Source organism: Callorhinus ursinus, unplaced genomic scaffold (genome assembly GCF_003265705.2).
Source record: "Callorhinus ursinus isolate GAN/ISIS: 27379988/994484 unplaced genomic scaffold, GSC_fseal_2.0 scaffold10, whole genome shotgun sequence".
NCBI classification, from domain to species: Eukaryota; Metazoa; Chordata; class Mammalia; order Carnivora; family Otariidae; genus Callorhinus; species Callorhinus ursinus.
The window spans coordinates 10,174,835-10,195,819 of NW_027397072.1; the positions used below are offsets into that span (position 1 = coordinate 10,174,835).

General features: G+C 41.8%; 1 long non-coding RNA gene across 1 annotated transcript; it reads left to right on the top strand.

The window, feature by feature from the left end:
• Positions 1 to 2,461: 2,461 nt before the first annotated feature.
• Positions 2,462 to 15,466, top strand: LOC141373476 (uncharacterized). Its single transcript, XR_012379533.1, has 3 exons — positions 2,462 to 2,585; positions 11,562 to 11,787; positions 12,575 to 15,466. It is a non-coding gene; the product is annotated as an uncharacterized lncRNA (long non-coding RNA).
• Positions 15,467 to 20,985: the final 5,519 nt, after the last annotated feature.

A 20,985-nucleotide genomic window follows, 5' to 3' on the forward strand; every position in this document is an offset into this window, starting at 1 on the left:
TTATAATATGCAACAAAGTTACAGTTTTGACAATGTTTCACAAACCTTTAATATGACAATTGAAACACAGCCCCCTGTAAAACGCTCAGTTTTTTTTCTCCCTCACCACCTTCCAGCTATGGGTAACAGAAAAATGACTTTTAGAGTATATCCTGGCTCACACATCATACTCTCTCAGGGTAAACGGGTTTTAGCTGACTTTGATTTGTAAGAGACAACGTCAACTTAGAAGAAAACAATTTCTATTATTTCAGTAAAATTTACTCAAATAAAAGCAGGCTTGTAGCATTTCATTTGCATTAGCCAAAGTACAAAGCCGTTAGCTTCAGAAATGGCATTTAGGGGCGGCCACCAGGAGACAGTGCCTGTGTTTGCAGAACAAAACTGCACATAATCTCGATTGTGAAGATTGTACGGAGGGGTAATCGTTTGGTATTTTGGACACCCATCTCTCAGGCAGCCAGGAGATTCTCATGAGGATTGCCAAATAAACAGATCATTAGGTTAAGATTAAGACTGTCGACAGAGACTTGATCTGCTGGCTGAGTGTCTGATGGAATGGAACCATGCATTTTGCAATGGTCAACAGATCCCGAATTTGTAAGATTCCATCCTTACCTCCTTTTTAATGTAAGTAAGAAGGCAAGGCCTCTGTGAATACAGTATTCACCAAATCGATTGCCGACATTAGAGAAATCGCAGACAATAATAATAATGACCTTCATACACTGCTTTCACAGCTCAAACATCCTCCACCCTTCCAGTGTCCTCCTTGATCCTTTCCCAGACCTGTTTCAAAGAACAATATAAAGCATGTACCTTTTTGAAAAATGTGGGAAATGGAGGTAAATTATCCATTGTCTCAACCAATCTAGCTAATGCCAGAACCTAGGGTTCTATTCTTCCTCTTTTCCAGTGCTCCAGGTTTGTTGTAAACACATTTGCTTCCCTCCTGTGTCATTTCATATGCTGATATATTGTGTTTAAGAAAAGTATTTTGAATAGCTTCATGGTTTTTAGTTATTGTAAGAACACATGGGCTATTAAATTATATTTCAAAATTTGGTTATTTGCAGTGTTTTTAACTTTCAGTTCTTACAAACATCACTGGGTTGGTTACTGAGGTGTGTAAAAGTTCTTTCCATATTTTGGATTATGTTTAGGACTGGTCCCAAAAAAGGAATATTTCAGTCTAAAGTATGAGCATTTTATTTATTTTTTTTAAAAAAAGATTTTATTTAATTAATTAATTATTTATTTATTTAGAGCATGAGCAGGGGGAGGGGCAGAGGGAGAGAGAACCTAAGCAGACTCCCCACTTAGTCTGGAGCCCAATGTGGGGCTTGATCTCATGACCCTGAGATCATGACCTGAGCCAAAATCAAGATGGATGCTTACCTGACTGAGTCACCCAGGTGCCACTAAAGTACGAGTATTTTGCAGCATTGTTATATATTTCCAAACTACAGAAAGAACCTGGAGATACTCTAAGTACTGAAACATCTCTTCCTCTTCAGGAAGTATTTTGTCCTTTCTGTTAAATATGGTAAAGGTTTTTTTTTTTTCCTAGGATGCTATTCTATTCATTGCAGTTCATATGGCATTTCAAATACTCTATCCTAGAAAAATATTGACATGATAATTTTAGACCATTTTTTTCCTAAGAAGCAGTCATGTAGACGAAAATATGGCTTTGTTGTTTTTGTTTTCTTCCAGAGGGCAGAAGTGGTCCCACAGAGCAGACCTTCCTGAAGTAATAGATCAACTCTGCTGTGAGGAAGACAGTGCATTCTACACTCACCACGAATGCATCTAGGAAACTGGGGCTGGGAGTGGCGTATTTCCGGAAGTGTCCAGACAGAGCTTGGATGACCAGTTTCTGGAGAGATGCTCTGGTCTTGGAAAGGCGTTCTAATTCTGGTTGGGTAGCCCCGTTAGATGTAATGTAAAATCTCTTTCTGTTCAAAAACTGTAGCATGCCGGTACCATGCTATCCATCTTGTATCAGCACCTGTGAGCCACTAAATCATCTGAAAAGTATTACATTTCCAAAGAGGCAGTAAACAGAATTTGAATCAATTATTTCAACTTTGTCCTCCATTAGCACCCCTTTTAAGAAGTGTAAAAAGTAACAAAACAGTGGTTGATCCTTCTTTTGATAGCTTGAGTTTAATCTCCTCCTTCTTGGACCTCTTCATTATCTCCCGCAGGACATGTCAATGAGTGAGGGCCAAAGATACAGCAGTAGATGAAAGCATCCACCTAAGTTATATCCCAGATGGGGGACTGTGACAGAAACACAGAATGACTGGGGCCTTTCCGGAAGTGTTGTGGGGCTGGGCAACGTGGCCAGGACCATTCTGGCAAAGCCATACCGGGCTTATTGATCTTGGAACGGGACTCCACCCTCCTCTTGACCAGCACACTGCCCCCTGTTTCTGCTGACTCACCTCCCTTGTCTTCTCCCTCACGGCTTGCCCCAAGCACACGCAGGGCCCTCAGGCCACCGAAGAAGTCCTCAAGGGGACACTGGACAGCTGCCTCGAAGAAAGGAAAACTTTGTTGGAAGAGAGGGACAGTTGGAAGTACGGTTCTCTTTGTGCAAACTCAAGAATTTTTTGAGAGGGAGAGGGAGCTGAGCCATGTGTCTGGCTTCACGTGGAGAAATGGGCATAGAAATGAACGAAGGGCATCGGAACGGGAAGGGCTAGCCAGAGTGAGGTGTAATCGGATATTGTAACTTATTAGAAATGGACTAGATATTGTGTTACTAAGTAGAGGGAAGTAGGTCAGTTCAGTTCATTAGATTTTTATAATTGTAGGATGTAGAAGGAAAGAGGTAGCTATTGAATTTTAGCTGCTATTATCCCAGCCTAGACTGGACAGCAACAATGTGACCCGTAATTACGATAATTGTTCAGATGGACTTCATAAACCAACCAAGATAGTTCTTTTGAAAAGAGCTTTTAAAAGTGAAAACATTTCCCCAATACACATTTTCTAGTCCGCTTGGCTGTCCCCTCTGGGCTCAGGAAAAGAAACTCAGGCAGTGCAAGTATGTTTAGCCATTGGGCCTCTTCCCAGGTTGTGAGACGTTGAGCAAAAATTCAGAGTTATTATTAGATCTAAATGGAGGCTTTTGTCAAAGGGCCTCTTGAACTGTTAGGAAATCAGAGTGCAAATTGATAATGACACACAACACATCCCCTCCTGCCGAAGGCCGCTGAGATACCCCAGAAAGAACTTGCATGGTCTCCTGCCAACAGCATGTTGCTCAACACTTGTCCTTCCCCTGAGTCAGCCTGACAACTGCATTCTTCTCTTCCTTATAAGAGGCAAAATGAGATGGGTTAAAGAGGGTGTTTGAACTGAGACCATTAATTTCCTTGCAGTGTGTATTCAAGTCAGATCCCCTTAGAGGAGCCTTTTGTGGTTTCATAAAATTACAACTTTGGCTATTTGGCTGCCTCTTCCAAAGCATAAATTTGGCTTCTAAAGAAAATGTACTTCATAGAAGAAAGGAAAGAAATGAGTATGTAGTTATCTTAAATATATTCATTTTATGTAATAGTTCTGTTATGCAAAGAAACAATTACAGTATTAACTCCTTATTAATAAAAGAAATCATAAAAAGCAGTCTTCATAAAACTTAGAAGGCTGCTCTGATTTCTATTTGAAAAAAAATAAATAACAAAGGTTTTTCCCTAACAGTTTATGAACGCTTAAAAATAGTTTTTTAAACTGTCAGGTTTAAAAATAAATGTTGATCTCTTTTCTAAGACTACTGCAAAACTTTTTTTTTTTTTAATTTTCAGGGGTTAGGTGAGACCCTTTCACAGAGGAAATGCATGTGCGTGATGTCTTGCAGGGAAATTGGAGAACGGATTGTTCCACCTGCTCATCTGACCATTTCTGGTCCATTAGCTTCCCTCAATTACGCGTTATAGTGTTGTGTGCCGTCCACAGCTCACGAAACAGCAATATTATTTCAGATTCTTCTTTGCAGACCGTTTCTATGCTCCAAACTCATAGCACAGTACTTCACATGTGGCGGGAAGTCCATTTTATTTAATGAAGCCTTAAATGCTCTGTGGGTTAGACAAACTTTTGGTTGATTTGAACTCATAGAAAACAAAACTCAATTTCTACCATTGAAGAAAGACAGCTTGGGTCTTTGGAGTCTGATCCACCATATGGGGATGAAGTTCAGATTTGGGTAGACAGAGTGATATTGCTAAAGATGCCCTTACTAGCGATCTGCAGCTTTCTCTCTAGGCCCAGTGCTGTGTGACTTGGAGCAATTGTCTCCACTCTCTGGGCTCTCAATTCTCTACTGAGCTCAGCGGTTCTCCATGCCCACTGTACATAGAATCCCCACTGGAGATTTTTTAAACACCCATGCCTGGAGCCCACCTCAGACCAAATACTTCAGAACATCTAATGGGCATGGCCCAGCTGTGTGTTTTTAAATGATTCTCCAGGTGATTCCAAAGTGAAGCTGGGTTTAAACCATGGCTCTAGGTCAGCACCTCTCAAACTTTAATGTGATGGGAATGGCCTGGGATCTTGTAAAAATGCAGGGGCTGATCATCAGGTCTGGGAATCCAGCATCTGAAGCAAGTACCCAGGTGATGCTGGCTGGCTTTGCTGCACTTGGGAAGATCTAGAACCCGGGAGCTTATAAAACATGTGAAAGGCCCCACTGCAGGCCCACTGAGTTGGATCCTGTATTTCGAAGAGTGCTAGGTGATTTCTAACACATCAAAGTTTGAAAATTACTGGTGTCGATAATCCATAATAACCCCTCTGGCTCGAAAACATAAGTGTTTCAGGGTATGGCCTTTGCCCACTTCCATCTCATCTCCTGCCCCTCTCCCTGTGCTCACCACGCTCCTTGTAATCATCCAAATGTGTATTGCTTTGCCTGACTTCGTGCCTTTGCATTACGGGTGTGTCATTCCCATTATAGTGAAAAAATGCTTCCATTTTACCTGATGATTTTCTATTCTTCTTTCAAGATTTAAGTATCAAGTCATCCGAGGAAACTAGATTTAGTATTTCTAACAACCACACAGCCCTAGGTTAGGTGCTAACTCTGCCGTACTTCCTCATATTGAACTGATATTACCCACTTACGTGCTTTATTACCCATCTAGAACGTAAAATTCTGGAGTGACAAAAGATGTATATCTTATTGAGTTTTTTTCTATCTATCAAGTTTCCTGGTATACACTATACATTCCTACTTTTTTTTTTTTTCAAGAAAAAAAGCGTTCATAAATTTCCTGGTATACACTATACATTCTACATCTTTTTTTTTTTTCCCTAAAATAGGGAGAGAGGGGCAGAGAGAGAGAGGGAGGGAGAGAGAGAACCTCTCAAGCAGACTCCATGTGGAGCGTGAAGCCTGACATGGGGCGCGATCTCACAACCCTAAGATCATGACCTGAGCCGAAACCAAGTCAGATGCTTAACTGATTGAGCCACTCAGGCACCCCCACTTCTACTTCTTAATATAAATTCTAATTAGGATGGAGATCTCAGTAGGTCCTTCATATCAATCTGTTCTTTCTGCTCTGAGTGTTAGTAACAGGATTGTGTGGCTGTAGTAATTCAAGATGGATTTCCTACCACAGGCTAAATCTGTTGTGTCCTAAAGAGATACTGGAACATGTGAGCTCTTGAAAGCTCAAGACCCCCAAAATAAAGCAGCTTTGGTGGGCTATCTTCACTAATGGTAACAGATGAGTGAGAAGGGCATTTACTCACTTGATTTCTGTGCTTCTTATATTTTTGACATTTATCAAAGCTGATGTTGCTTCCCAAAGGCCAAGGGAGGAAAGATGGAACAGATCATTTTCATTCTCTTGGTGTTCTCTTGGTTGTTTCCCAGGCTGACTGACAATAATTTGCATCCTGTCAGGGCCCATAATTTTTGGTTGTTAAAGAAAGACACATGGTATTGCCAAAGAGCTCCAAGACCTTTACTCAGTGTAGTGTGACCTGAAGGATATGGGAAATGTGGGAGGGCCATTTACTGTGATTTTCTCCCTGTGGCCCACACTGGAAGTGTCCTGTGAAACAATAAGAGACCTCAAGGCCGCATTTTCTCTCAGCTTAGTTTTGCATTCAAATTATGTATATGTATTAAATTCAATGAATATCTATGAGATGTCACCTGTGTGTCAGACTGTGTTAGACATTGGGGATACTGACTTCAATGAGTCATAGATTTTTACCTCACAGGAGCTCCCTATTACAGATAAGGAGGACCATGCAGCTAAGTGTTATCCTAGAGAATAAGGTGCCATAAGACTATAGACCAAAAGACAATTAATTCTATTGCATATGTTATAAAAAAAGATAGCAGGGGCTAGTATGTCAAGGGAAACTGAGAAAATGAAAGAATTACTCAAAATAGAAGGAGGAGAAAGAGCTTTCTAAGTAGGGGACTAGCCGAGTCAAGTCAAGAAGACAAAATACCATTTTAGGCTATATTATAGCACTAGAATTAAATTTAATAATGCACAATCTTAAATATAAATGTTTTTCTCACTCATATAAATTTTTTTTAAAGATTTTATTTATTTATTTGACAGAGAGAGACACAGCAAGAGAGGGAACACAAGCAGGGAGAGTGGGAGAGGGAGAAGCAGGCTTCCCGCTGAGCAGGGAGCCCAATGCGGGGTTTGATCCCAGGACCCTGGGATCATGACCTGAGCCAAAGGCAGATGCTTAACGACTGAGCCCCCCAGGCGCCCCTCACTCATATAAATTTTTAAAAATATTTCAGGGTATTATCCAATCATTATTCACTGATAATCTGAATAACACCATGGTATACCAGAAAGTCCAAGAAAATGTCACAGGAAAAAGTGAAATTAATACCTAAAATATGATGACGAAACGAACTTTAGCTCGGCTTGAATTAAATGTGGCAAAGATGAGGCAGCAACTCTAAGACATTTGGACATTATTTTGTGAATTAGGAGGCTGAGCATGAGGTCTGTTCCACTACATAGAATTGACCTTTCCTGGGAGTATTACCAATTAAGGATTACATTAAGCAAATTCTCAGCCAGGTTCTTGTGGGCCAGACAGGCAATGTGAATGTGTACTTTTGAATTTTAAGGGAAGGTAGGCCCCCGCCTCAACCTAGAGTCAAGTTTGATCCATTTTAGTGTCCTTATGTTCCCTTAGAGTTTTTGTTTGTTTGTTTGTTTCAATTCTATCCATTCCCTGAACACCTTACTCTTTTTGAGTCTTGGCTTAAGCACTATTCAAAAGGTATTAACAGATACGCCAGGACAGGCTCTCTCCAATGTTTTGTTAGCTCTCCCACTGTATTTGGCATCCTACAGTATCCATACCTATATTATCTATGTCTGTATTTGCATCTATACAATCCGTATCTATATTCTTCCAAGATATTTTATTCAGATGTTTAGTTAATGTTTCAGTTTCTATTGCTGTGTAACAAATGACCCTGAAACTTCTCTGAAATAAGAGCAATAGTAGGTTCTAGAGATGATCTTGTCTTGTACAGATGACTTTTGGTGATTTATTTACAAGTAAAAACAGATGGCTATTATACAGACAAAAATAAGGTTGGAAATACTAATAAAGTAGGAACTAAGACATGATGTACGTCTACCACTGAAATGTGCTTGTGCTTTATGACGGTATGGTTATTCCTGGTCTACTCTCCTGATTCTTTGCTTATCAGTGGGTACCCTGGCAGGCACAGAGAGGGAAGCTAGAGAAAAACGTAGGGTTTAGTCAAAACAGAGCTTAGGGTGAAGAACAAGGTGCTGGTCTTGGTCTCATTGACATAAGTTAATCAACAACTTCACATATATTGAATTCAAATTTTGGAGAGGATTTTGGAGGGGGAGTGGCAGGGTCCCTTTTGCAATAGCATTTATAGTGATTACAGAGAGTGGAACCAGGAAGTAAAACAGGTGAGGGTTTCAACGCTAATTGGAAATAGATTTGCGTCTTGGCAACTAGCCTCGAATAAATCACATTGTTAAAATATTTTTCGAAGATGAAGGGAACAATTTAAAAAAAAACAAAAAACAAAAAACAAAAAGTCACGACTAGGCACAGCCTTATGTGTCCAGAATAAAGAGATCCTGAAAACATCATAGGAATGAAAATTAACAGGCATCAGATTTCTCATTAGTAACACAAGACGCTAGAATACAATGGTGTAATTCTTTCATAGTTCCAAGGGATAATATTTTCAACATAGAACACTATAGTTAGCTTTGGTGGAAACTTGTGGTTTCCTACTCAGCAACCATTTTTTCTCTTCCTGTTTGTAGGTACATCTCCAGTTCTGTTGCGTATCTGCTGAGCAGGAATATGCTAAGGAGGGAAGGCCCCTTCCACAGCCATGGAAAACGAATTATTGGTCTAAATCATTTATGACAAAAGCATTCCTCTTTGCTATTGATTATTCAAAGTGTGGGACTGTCATGCAGTTCTAACTAAGAAGTCTTCTGGGCCTTTGAAAACAACTGTTTTCCGGATAGAAAATTAGAGCTATTCAAGAAGGTCTCTTTTCCCCAGCAGTCCATCTTCCTGCCTCAAACTCAGTTATTTGAGGATATTATGCTTGGATCTGTGTCATCCATCTTGTGACTACAAGGTGCTAAGCCAACACACTGCTGGTGGCCAAAGAGAATAATGGAAAGAGCCTAGGTCATCGATAACATTGTTTAGCCACTGCACCAACCCTGGTACCACCTACCTCCATATTTCCTGTTATTTCAGATAATCAAGGATCTTTTTCCCTTGAGCGGTTGTGGGGATGGTTTGTCACTTGCAGCAGAATGTATCATGAATGCTACCTGGGCCAAATGACCTATTAGGCATAAGATGTAAAGATATTTTATTTTCAGACTTGGGAATGGCCAAACATTTATATGTCATGCATTCCTTTTTAGCAATTTACCTGAGGATTTATTCCGGTAAATTGAGGAAGGCACTCAGGAAAGGAAACAGAATCCACCCCAAAGGAGCACTAAGGGTAGTGCTGGGGCGGGAGCATAAATCGTGGAGGCAGGAAACCAGATTGGAAAAAAAAGGAGAAAGATTTGGAAGTGTGCATCAGGGAGGGAGAGTGGGAAATCTCCAGAAAAGAAAAAAAAAAAAAGTGTACTCAATGGATAGAAATGATGATTGAGAGTTTGGGCTACAATAACCATATGATCGTATAATAAGGGGAAATAAATACAGAAAGAAAGAAGGTAACTAGGAGCCCTGGTATGAGCATCTTGGAGAAGGAAGCTAGAGAGTAAATAAGACCTGGTACCAATATGGAAAGAACCACATGGCCGCACGCTGATCAAGTGAGGTAAATTGAGGAGAGAAGTCATGTCATCTGAGTAAGTAGGGATATTCACCTTTGGGAATTCCGTAGATCTTAGCATCTGATCCATACAGGCGTAGCAGTGAAGAATGATCCTCTAGTTCTCAAAATTAAATACAAATAAATGTAATATAATCACATAAATGCAAATGGACAGAATTAACCTTTAGATAAGGAATAGGTTTTAGTCGTGGTTGCCTGGCAATATAGACAAAATGATGCTATTGATAAGGTTAAAGTATAGTGGACATTAAGCCGGAATTCACGGTAGGGTAGAAACTGATACAAAGCGTAAAGGCATTAGTGTCCTTAATTTACAATCTGGTAACAGCTATTAGATATTGGCCATCTCTGGTGGAATAAAAAAGAGATGTTTAAATATGCTATTTAATGTTAAAAGCAACCAACAGAATAACTAAGAAGAATAACATTTGGAGATTTGGCGAAGAATAGTAGTGTCAATGAGCAAATTCTTTATCTTTTATATTGGAATATCTCACACAATCCTCTTGCCCCCTATTTGTCTTGAAACCCCATCTCAGACTGTCACCTACTCTGTGAAACAGTCACTTGTGACCCTTGCTCCCAGGCCCAATGTTAATAACTGTGTGCCCCCTCAGTTTATTTTATTATTTTATTTCTCCATCCAGTCAACAATACTCTGGAGGGGTTAGTCTGTCCCACGCTGTGCTGTAGATGCTAAAGATACAACTGCATGAAAGGCATGACATATATGGGCACTCTTCTCACGGAACTGACACTTTATAAGGGAAGAAAAGAATTAAAGATCTGATTATAAAACTAGATAAGGAATTACAACTGTGAGAGGGGCTCCCTACCTGTAGGGAGCAGGGAGAGTGTAGACACACAGGCGTGGACCTAGTTTGGGGAATCCAGGGAGGCTCCCATGAGGAGGAGATGTCTGATCTGCTCCCTGAAGGATGATAGACATTAAGTAGATGAAAGGGTGAAGGTGCGAAGAAAAGAACAAGGTATGAGGAGCCCGGTACAAGGCAGGAAGGAGTATACCATCAAGAGGAGAAACTCTGTAAAGGCCCCATACTGTTGGAATGTGGGGAGTCCAGGAGAGAAGCTCAAGACAGCGCTGGTGGGGCGCCTGGGTGGCTCAGTTGATTAAGAGTCTGCCTTCAGCTCAGGTCATGATCCCAGGGTCCTGGGTTTAAGTCCCACATCGGGCTCCTTGCTCAGTGGGGAGTCTGCTTCTCCCTCTGCCTGCTGCCCGCTCTGCCTGCTGCTCCCCCTGCTTGTGCTCTCTCTATCTCTGACAAATATATAAATAAAAATCTTAAAAAAAAAAAGAAAAGAAAACACTGGTGAGGGAAGCAGGGATTACATCTTATAAGGCCTTGAGACCATGTTATGGGTTTTGTCCTTTTCAGAGAATGAGGAATCCAGTGAAGATTCTCCTCAGTGAATTTTGTTAGTGAGTGAGTTGCAGCCTGTGGATCAAATCCAGCCCACCACCTGTTTTTATAAATAAAGTTTTATTGGAACATAGCCATGCTCTTTGTTTGCCTACTATGTATGGCTGCTTTCACATTGTAACGGCAGAATGGGGTAGTTGCAACAGACACCGCATGGGATGTAAAGCCTGAAATATGTTTTCTTTATAGAAAATGATCCTTGGGATATATCATCCTATGGACAATGCAGAGAACTGTTCATGCTTTTATGCTAGCACCTACTGTGCTAAGATCATCTGTATACCTATTGGATTTCCCCATTATTATACTGTGAGCTCATTTTGGAACAGGGACCATATTCAATTCATCTTAGTTTCCCTAACGTCTAACACATTATCGGTACCACGAACAATTCATTGGTTGAATCAATTCTTCTCATTTACCTCATAGATCATCTAGACCAGCTGCTGATTTAACTGATTTGAAAACTAAGGTCAAGGGGGTTTGTGGGACCTTCCCCCAAACACTCAACAAGTTATTATCCATATTAGGTATCAAATCCTGATCTCTTGACTATCATTCTTGCCATCTCTGTTCTTACTTTGATTCAGCTGCCCAAATAATTTGAGTATCACTAGAACCAGGAAACTGGGAATATGTATCTACTTATAGAGTCATACTCTGAGAGCCATGATGACTCATTTATGAGGAAAAGATGCCCAGGAGCTTTGTCTAAATCTGTGTTATCTTCATTTCTATAGAGCAGAGGTTTGTGCATTATCTTAGCAAGCTGAGCTCAGTGAAACAGCCTGGAAAGCTCTGAGGATTCTGTGAGGACTCCTACATGGAGGTCAGGGATGCGGAAGGCTCCGTATTGCTGTTCCATATGCCTGTTTGCCCTTCCTATTAGAAGGCTGGAGATATAATTAGGAGACAAGCACCACAGATGCTGCAGTTTACAATAACCAGAAGAAACCACCGAAACGGGTAAGACATGAAAGGATAATTTTGCTTATACAAAATAGCAGACTGCAAACTAAAACCAAGAAAAACAAACAGGCAGATGGAAAGAGTGGGGAAGGCATTGGCACAGCTGTGAGCGGGATTTAGACACCCAGATGCAACATAATTTGGGGGGATGGGTGGGAGAGGAAGAGAATCTGAGGGAAAAAAAAAAAAAACAAACAAACCCGAGATACAAAAAAGATACTGGAGAATAATGAGTTTCTCGTCTCTCCACCTGCTGCTTAAACTTTTTCACATCCCCCTCCTCATACCCTGGTTGCTGAAAGTCATTTCCTGGGGGACGGGAGGAAGGCACCCAAGGACAGAAAAGATAAACAGGCGTCCTTCCTAACACACAGAAGGCACTGGCAGGAAGATCAACAGCTATGATTGCAGTGGAAGAAGAAAGACATAGCCATTACCCAGCAGAGGGTGAAGAGTAGTGTTTGGTTTTATTATTAGCAGCATTATTTAGGTAACAACACATGTGCAGGGCTCCCTTTCCCAACAGAGTCATGGCGTGGGGAGGGGCAAGAAAGGGCGAACCACTGTGCCTGGAGTTTCAACAGATGCATTAACCACTGTCATGGAAACTGCAAACATCATCGTGGTTAATCCCCCTCCCCCAACAACAGCAGCAAAATAACTCAATGATGTATTGTCTTCTCTATTTTTAGGGGTTGGGAGACTGAAGGTCAGTGGGTAGGAGGCAAGATTTAAGCCTAGGACTTTATGATAATCTAGAGTGTCTTCTCCAACCACTTAACAGGCAAACACAAACCCAAGTCATCAGAAGAAGCGCTTCTGTTATGTCAAACCAAATGGGACACCCAAAGGGAGTGACGATGGTGGCTCAGCAGAGAAGTTTCCATTGCCCAGAAGAGACATGGCCAACGCGTGCTTCGCTCTGCTGTGCGGCCTGAGCCCTGTGATTTCATTTCTCTCCAAATGCTCATCATTTTCCTTCTTTTTTTTTTTTTTTTTTGTACCGTTGGCTGTTTATGCTTTTTACTCCCACTGCACTGTGAGCCCCTGGAGAACAAAACTTGGGCATCATTCATCCTTATATCCCCAGAACCAGAAAAAGCCTGCTCCTCCTTAAGGCTGCTACATGGCCCAGCTCCAGGGGTCCCACGGCCATGGGTGTCGGTGTGCAGCACAGGGTATCACCACCGAGCAGGTGATCAATGAGGGGTGACAAAGGCATGGTCCTCTCCAGCCAGCCAGCTTCCAAGAAGTTCTTTGTCCCAACTGACATCTCCCTCCTCTGGGTTCTCAGGGAGCTCTACTTGATGCCTCCCTTTCCCCATCCCTGCTCTTCACCACGCGCTCTTCACAGTCCCAGGGACCAGCTGATACTCACCCCTAGAGCTGTTTATGCCCATGCTGGCTTTCCCTTAAGGTTCCTTGCAGTGGCCTGGTCAAGTGATGCGGGTACATATTTTGAACAAAATAATGTGATTCTTTTCTAAAGAAGATTTCCTTATGTCGTGGCTTATACATCTTTTACATGTAATCAATGCTCAGTGATGTCTTGTCGTCCCTGTTGATTCCTTTATCCCCTCCCTGAAACTACGGGAGCAGCACGGTGCTGGGCTCCTCGGTCCGGGCTGTGAATGGTTTCCTGATGGTGATGGGGCCTCTCTGCATGCTGCCACAGGAAATGGGGCAGAGTTCCCACATCGTGGAGGATACATCTCTTCATGGGAAGAGAAAAACTGTAGTTCTGCATTCCAGCTCCTGGGCTGTTCACACCAGCTATTTTGGGGAAGGGGGAAGCCAGTCTCACAACACTTTCCCCAGAGAAAAGATGCCAATGTCAATGTCAGCCATTAGGAAACGTCATTAGAGCAGATGAGAAACGGGCTGTGGACATTTTTATGAGCCCAGAATACTCTGGTTGGAGATTTTATGGAGACCACAGGAAACCAGAGAGACAATGACATTCATACCCTTTTTTAGAGTCTGGTAAGGAGCAATTTTTGTGTATGTGTGCTCAACAGGGTATGTTTTTGAAAGGGAAAGCTACTGTTGGAGGCCATGTCAAAGCAAGCCTTATTCAGAGAACTTGTGGATCCGTTAGCTATAGAACGCTCCAGGCCAAGTAGCTGTGGGCTCAAAGCCCAAATCCTTCCAGAATTGCAAAGAAAACCCTTCCTTTTGATTCCAGGATACTCTGGAACGCTGTTCTGCATAAGTCTCTACGGTTGCAACAGTCTACCTGTCATTCTCTTCTATATATTCATTTTCTTCTTTTCTCACATGACACAATGGGGCTCAGAAAGGTTGAGGAACTTAGACAAACACAGAAATGGTCTGCAGTGGAATCAGAACTTGACGGTGCATTTTCTCCATTACCATGTTGCCTCTTCACCCAGGCCCAGAGGTGCAGATTTAAGGCAGGGATAGGAAGAAGGCTGTGCCTGTAAAATTGTCCCCAGTGAAGTTCCACCCCCCACCCCCAACCACCCTGGGTCTTTATTTAGATCTAGTAGCTCAGCAGAGGTATTTTTCTCTGTAAATCAGCCTTTAAGATATTGAGCCACACAATGAAATAGGAGGGAGGTGTGCAAATTCCTGGGAGTTTGCTTTCTGCCTTTCCAGTATTGCAATTGTTTGTTTTCCTGGAGTCCTACAAGAGGGAAGGGGCAGATTATCCAGAATATTCCTGAAATGCAGAGCTTTCCTATTCATACTGACATCTTGTGGCAGCCGTGTATTACTGCAGCATGCATTGCCTCGTGAGCCGAACATTCAATTTTACCAATATTTTTTCTTCCTCTTCCATACAGTAATCGGACCAGAAGTTACTAAGCACCTAGCAGGTGCCAGGCACTGTGCTAAGCACTTGGGGACATGCAGACATACTTACAGAAGAACGGTGGCCGAGACCGTATCCGAAGCTATTATAGCAACACACCCCTGATAAATATAAGATCTAGAAATCAGTGAGCATCTGCCATGCGGGTTACCAGGCGCTCAGTAATAACTGTACTATCTGCTCTGCATTTATTAACCCAGTTAATCTTCATGAGGACCCTATCTGGTGAGCATCCTCACTCCCATTTCAGATTTGAGGAAACTGAATCCATGAGAAGTCATTTAAATGATCCAAGTTTAAAAGCCTTGTAAGTAGGGAAGTTAGTTTTCAAACTCTGATTTTCCGTATCCCAAAGCCGGAGCTACACCATTCTGTGAACAAATAGCCGGGAGAGAGAGTGATTCCAATGGTGAGGTGGCATTTGAGAAGGCCTTAAAGGATGGCCAAGTTTATTCTATGCGATTTAGGCCACGGAGATAATGGGTTATCAGACCTTCCACAGGCCTAGTGGTTAAAGTCTGTTCAATTTAATTCAATTCTCCAGTAACAACAACAAAATAACAAAAAGCCCAGCTATTAACATCACTGTGTATATGCTTCAGCTAGTTTTCTTGTGCAAACTTATAAATATGTGAATATGTAAACAACAACAACATAAGAATCATACTGTTATGTGCTGCTTGGTAATCTGCTTATTTGAGCAAATTTATTAGATTTCTACTGCTGTATGCCAAATTACCAGAAACTTAAGGGCTTAAAACAACACTCATTTTTCTCAGGGTTCTAGAGGTCAGAAGTCTGGGCAGGCTCAAATGGGTTCTCTGCAGACGGTACCCCAAGGGCACACAGTCAAGGTACCTTGGGGCTCGGCTCTCACCTGGAGGCTCTAAGGCAGAATCCACTTCCAAGTTCATTCAGCAGCGGTTAGTTCTTTGTAATCATAGGACTGAGGATTGTATGGTTCTGCTGGGTGCCGGCCAGAGATCCCTTCTTCCTGCCTAGAAGCTGCTGTCAGGGCCTTGTCAGTGAGTCCTCCATCTCAGCCATGGAGAACCTGCTTCTCAGGGAGTCTCAGAAGCCTTTGAATTTCCCTAACTTCCTCTGCTGCTACGATCTGGAGAAATCCCTTGATATTTAAAGGCCTCTTTTCATCACGTGAGCCCCACTTGGAGGATCTCCCCTAGTTTAAGATTGACTGATTAGTAACTTTAATTACATGGCAAACTTCCTTTGGCCATTAAATGGAATATATCATGGAAGTGCCACCCGGGGCCATCTTGGAATTCTGCCTACTGCATTTAACAAGCATTCTTTCTACACACATTCATTGAGGGTCTGCTACATGCTAGATTCTAAGCTTCAGAGCTGCGACAGTGAACAAATCAGATAAAGGCTCATGAAACACACCAGCATTCTGAAAAGAGAAAAAGTTTCTATATCATGGGATATGACTTTGCTTTTTTGTTTTTTGTTTTTTCCCACTGATGGGGCCGTGTAATCCCATTGTATAAATAAACCATAATTTAAGTAAATAATTCCAAAATTGGACAATTTAGGTTATTTTCCAGGTTGCATTTATAAACAACACTGCAATGGACATTCTTTTGCACTGTTATCAGCGACTGGTAATAGAATTTATGGGTAAAATGTATGATTTTGATACATAATATCAAATTGTTTCTTGGAAAACCCATACCAGCCAACATTCCTGCCAATTTTTTTCATCTTTGTAAATCTTTCTAGTGAGATTGAACATTTTATCTTATATACATATATGTATCATATTTATAACTTTTTAGATTGTTCCTGGTCAATCCTTTGTGAATTTTTCCACTAGGATTTTTTTTTCCTTTTTATCATTTTATTAGACATTTAAATATTTAATGTATTAACTTCACTGTCTTACACAGTGCAGATATTATCTTAGCTCATTGTCTTGTCATTTCATTTATGACATCTTTTGATAGAAGAGATTTTTTTCAATCTAATTTATTCATGTCTTCCTTTATGGCTGTGCTTTTGGAATAATGGTAAAGCCTTTCTCACCCCCTTATGTAAGCATGCACGTATATTTTCTTTGAATTAATTTTTCTTATGGAAATTTTTAGCTTGGCCCTAAATTAAGGATTTTAGGTTATTTTTTCAAAAGTGTAACCAGTTGCTCTGCCATTGTCCCATGAATACACCAAACATTACAACATGTCTCTAATGTGTACAAATTCTTTGTTCTCTTCTGAACTTTCCATACAGTTTGGCTGCTCTGGCTTTCCTGGATGACCCCCACCCTGGCTCGATTGTTAGAGCTTTATGATATTTTGAGCTCAATAAGCTAAGCCCTCCTTCGTTACTTTTATTTAAACTAAAAGGCTTTAGAAACACAATGAATTAACTTCCTATGTCCCCGTGTTCTTCGCTCAGCCCACATCCACGCCCCAGTTGAAGATGCCCTGAGAGGAATGCCTGGGTGGCTCAGTCAGTTAAGCGTCTGCCTTTGGCTTAGGTCATGATCCTGGGGTCCTGGGATCGAGTCTCACATGGGGCTCCTTGCTCAGCGGGGAGCCTGCTTCTACCTCTGCCTGCCACTCCCCCTGCTTGTGCTCTCTCTCTCCTTCTCTCTCTGACAAATAAATAAATAAAATGTTTGAAAAAAAAAAAGATGCCCTAAGAGTATCTGCTGACACCTCTCTCTTTTTCACTTCCTAACCTTCTACCTCCACACAATTATACCGTACTGATTTCACCCACCATTCTTAAATACATCAACTTTCTTCTCCCAGGCTCCTACTGACTTGGTCCCGATTGTGGTCTCTGCCCAGTCTGTTGAGAAACCTCCTGACCAGTTTAGTTTGTCTTCAGGCTTGTCCAACCCATTCTCCACCACATGGCTGATCTGGTCATATCTCTGCCACGTAGGAAAGCTTCAACTGCCCCCCACCACCTGTGATTTCAGGTAGGAGCTCTTTAGTCTAAAGACTTTATATTCTGCTCCTCATCTGTCTTTCCAGCCGCACCTCCTTTGAGACGTGGTCTCGCCACTTCATTCTGCTTGCTCTCCCCGACCCCATGGCAGGCATGTATGCCTCACTTCCACCTCTTTCCCTCTTTCTGGGTGCAATCTTGTTCGCCTGCTGTGCCCTTCCTCATTGCTCCTGCTTCCCGTGCCAACGAGCTAACACCTGCCTCTCCTGTTAAGACTGAGCCCCGACTTCACTTTCCAGAAGCATTTTGTGACATTTCCCAGCTTTCCTCCCCTCGGATTCTACTTCAGACCCCACCTCTCATTTTCGCAAACACATGGGGAGCAGGTTAGTGGTTTTTATACTCTCACATTATTATTGTTACTTCTCCACAGAATATTATCATTTTCTACGTAGGTGCTTGTTTTTGATTCATATAAATTACATGAAGGCTCAGGTCACATCTCAAGGATGTATGAATTTACAGCCCCTGACAGGCTCTAAGCACGACAAAACCTAATACATAGATAAATAAATAAATTCTCTCTCTCTCTCTCTCTGTAAAAACTCTAAAGCTATTTAAGTTTCTATAGCACACCTGCCAAAATTTATCATCTTTGCTTACCCCTTTCTTCAGTATCATCTCTTCTAATTTCATACCTTCTGTTTTGATCATGGCCCTTAAAACCAATCTGAACTCTGCTTTAAAGGACAGAATGATCCTTCGTTTGGGGGAAATTTTGTCTTTTAAGTTAAGCAGAGTTCGCATGGATTTTGTACAGCCTTTCCCTCCCCCTTGCCTTGCAAATTTCACAGTCTCAGACCTAAAGGAATCAGGACATTTTCTTCTTCCAGGCTGCAGAGTACCTTTATGACCAAGTTCCCACGTGCTAGCACTTCCCGGAGCCCAGTGGTTGCAGTTCCGGGGAGACGAGTAGGAGCTTTCAACAAAAATATGCTGCCTGGCTCTGTAGACCTCTCTGAAATTAACTTCCCATGTTATCCAGGTTGCTATGGAAACCAACATGTCAGATCAGCACAAAATAAGATAAAGACTTGGGAGAAGCCACTGATGCTACCTTTTTTCCAGTCTGTCTCATTCTTTGTGCAGATGTGTGTGTGTTTGTGTGTGTGTGTACGTGTGTGCCTGAGTGTGTATCTGAAGGAGTGCTTAGTGTCAAAAGCCACGTTGTCCCTTTGTCACTGAGGGTACGTACCTTTCTACCCTTCTCAGAGTGGGGACTCCCCAGCTGTTCTTTACTCCTGTTGGGGCTTCCTCCCAGAGGCAGCCCAGTCTGTGGGTCCCCAGGGAGAGCTTACATCTTTCCTATCAACATCTAAATGGAGACTCCGGAGAAGAAATAGTTACGTAGGGAGAAATAACCCACCATTGGTCCTGAGGACTAAGCCACATTCCACAGAAAAGAAAAGAAAAAAACTGTGGTCGGTGTTTTGCTAATGTCTCTGCTGTTCATACAGGGCTCCAGTGCAGAGCCAGGGAAAACATTTTATTCAGACCTCGGAGGAGGAGGCTCTTGTAAAAGTCCTGTTTCAGCTGGGTCAGGGAACCCACCCAGGCAGCACGGTGGGAAATGTTTCCAACCTTAGAAATTCCAGCTGGATGCTGTGGTTGCTTTGGCCTCTAGTTTGGAATAAGGTAGACTAATGAGAAAAGCCCAGTTGCTGGCTTAGCCTCACTCAGGCTTTCATTCACTAGGATGGCAAGATGGGCAAAGCCCTGAGTTCCTGAATGTCCTCGGCTGCTTCCTAGATACCCCCGGGTTGGAAAGAAATGTGGCGGTCTCTGGTTGCTTAGGTATTTGGGGCAGTATGTTGATGTGAGTGAAGTCTGGAGTTCAAACCCCTGGATGAGGGTCTCCAACAGTTCTGAGCACTGCTTGTGCACCTGTTACCGTCTGAGGTGTTTCAGACATATTACTTGAAAGTCATTAATTCTCACATCAAAACTATATGCCACAGATTATCCAGGTTTTGCAGATGTAGAAACTGAGAAGCAAAGAGGTGGGGTAGAATGTTCAAAATCACACCGCTAGTGAGAAGCAGTATCGGGGATTTGATCTCAAGCTTTCAGGGCATCAAACCTCCTTCCTTTCCATGGGTTTTCGACCTTCCCATTAGAACGTACTAGCTACTGAAGAGGCACACGCAGTTCTAAGAGCACCCTAGGGTCACACGCTGCTGTGTTTGCCTAGTCCCTACCTTACATGTATATGTATGTATTTCAAAGCGCACCCTTCAAGACAGTGTTAATAACTCCATTGAAAACCTGTCTTCTGTACTGGGGGAACTAAGTGCCCTATTTTGGATGAGTCAGCAGAAAAACATTACCTTTTGACTTCCTTCCTTCCTTCCTTCCTTCCTTCCTTCCTTCCTTCCTTCCTTCCTTCCTTCCTTCCTTCCTTCCTTCCTTCCTCCCCTCCTTCCTCCTTCCTCTTTCCCTCCCTCCTTCTCAATAATTCAACAAGTGACTTAGGAGCATTTCTTCTGTTTCAGTCTCTGTACTAGGCACAGGGCTAAAAAGATAATCTTCCATTTGGGGACTTACCTTTTCACTTTCATTGTGGTGATTCAGTGTGAATACAGTTGCACGTTCTTAATTTTAACACAGTACAATCCATCCATCTGTTCTTTATTTTTTGCACCATTTTGCTTGTCTTAAAGAAATCCCACCCTCATATCCCAATGCCTCTTACTGGCTGTATTCATAAAGTTTTAAAATTTTGGCACTCACATTTACATTATGAGGTTGATTTTTTGATCTTGTGAAGTAGGGACCCAATTTCTCTTTCATCTCCTTTGGATATGGATAAGCCCGCTTCCAGCCCCGTGCACTGAATCTGTCACATTCCTCCCTGACGTGTTGGATCTTGGACCAAGGGTCTATTTCTGGGGCTTTTCATATCTCATTTGGTGTTCCGCTGTCTTTCAGTGTTATTGGTGGTTACAAGCTCAAACATGTGGCATTGTGTACTTCCATTACAATTTCAGTTTTGATACATGAGTTATTGAGTAGTGGATTCCAAATACATGTTTACTTAAAACACATATTTGGTGCTACTGATTTCTAAATTGTGTTGGGATCAGAGATCACAGTAATATGATACTGCTATTTAAAACTGGTTGAGACTTATGATTTGCAAAATTACAAATCAATGTAAAACTTTTGCATTTGCTTGAAAATTACGTGTATCTTGCAATTGCTGGATTGGGGGTTCCATGTTCATCAAGCTCAAACCTGCAAACAGTGTTTTATTTAAATCCATTTTTTTCTATCTTTATTTCTATTTGTCTTTTGATTAATGACAAGCCTGGGTTAAAATTTTCCATTAAATTTATACAAGTTCTTTTTAGTTCTGTCAAGTTTTGCTTTATATATATACA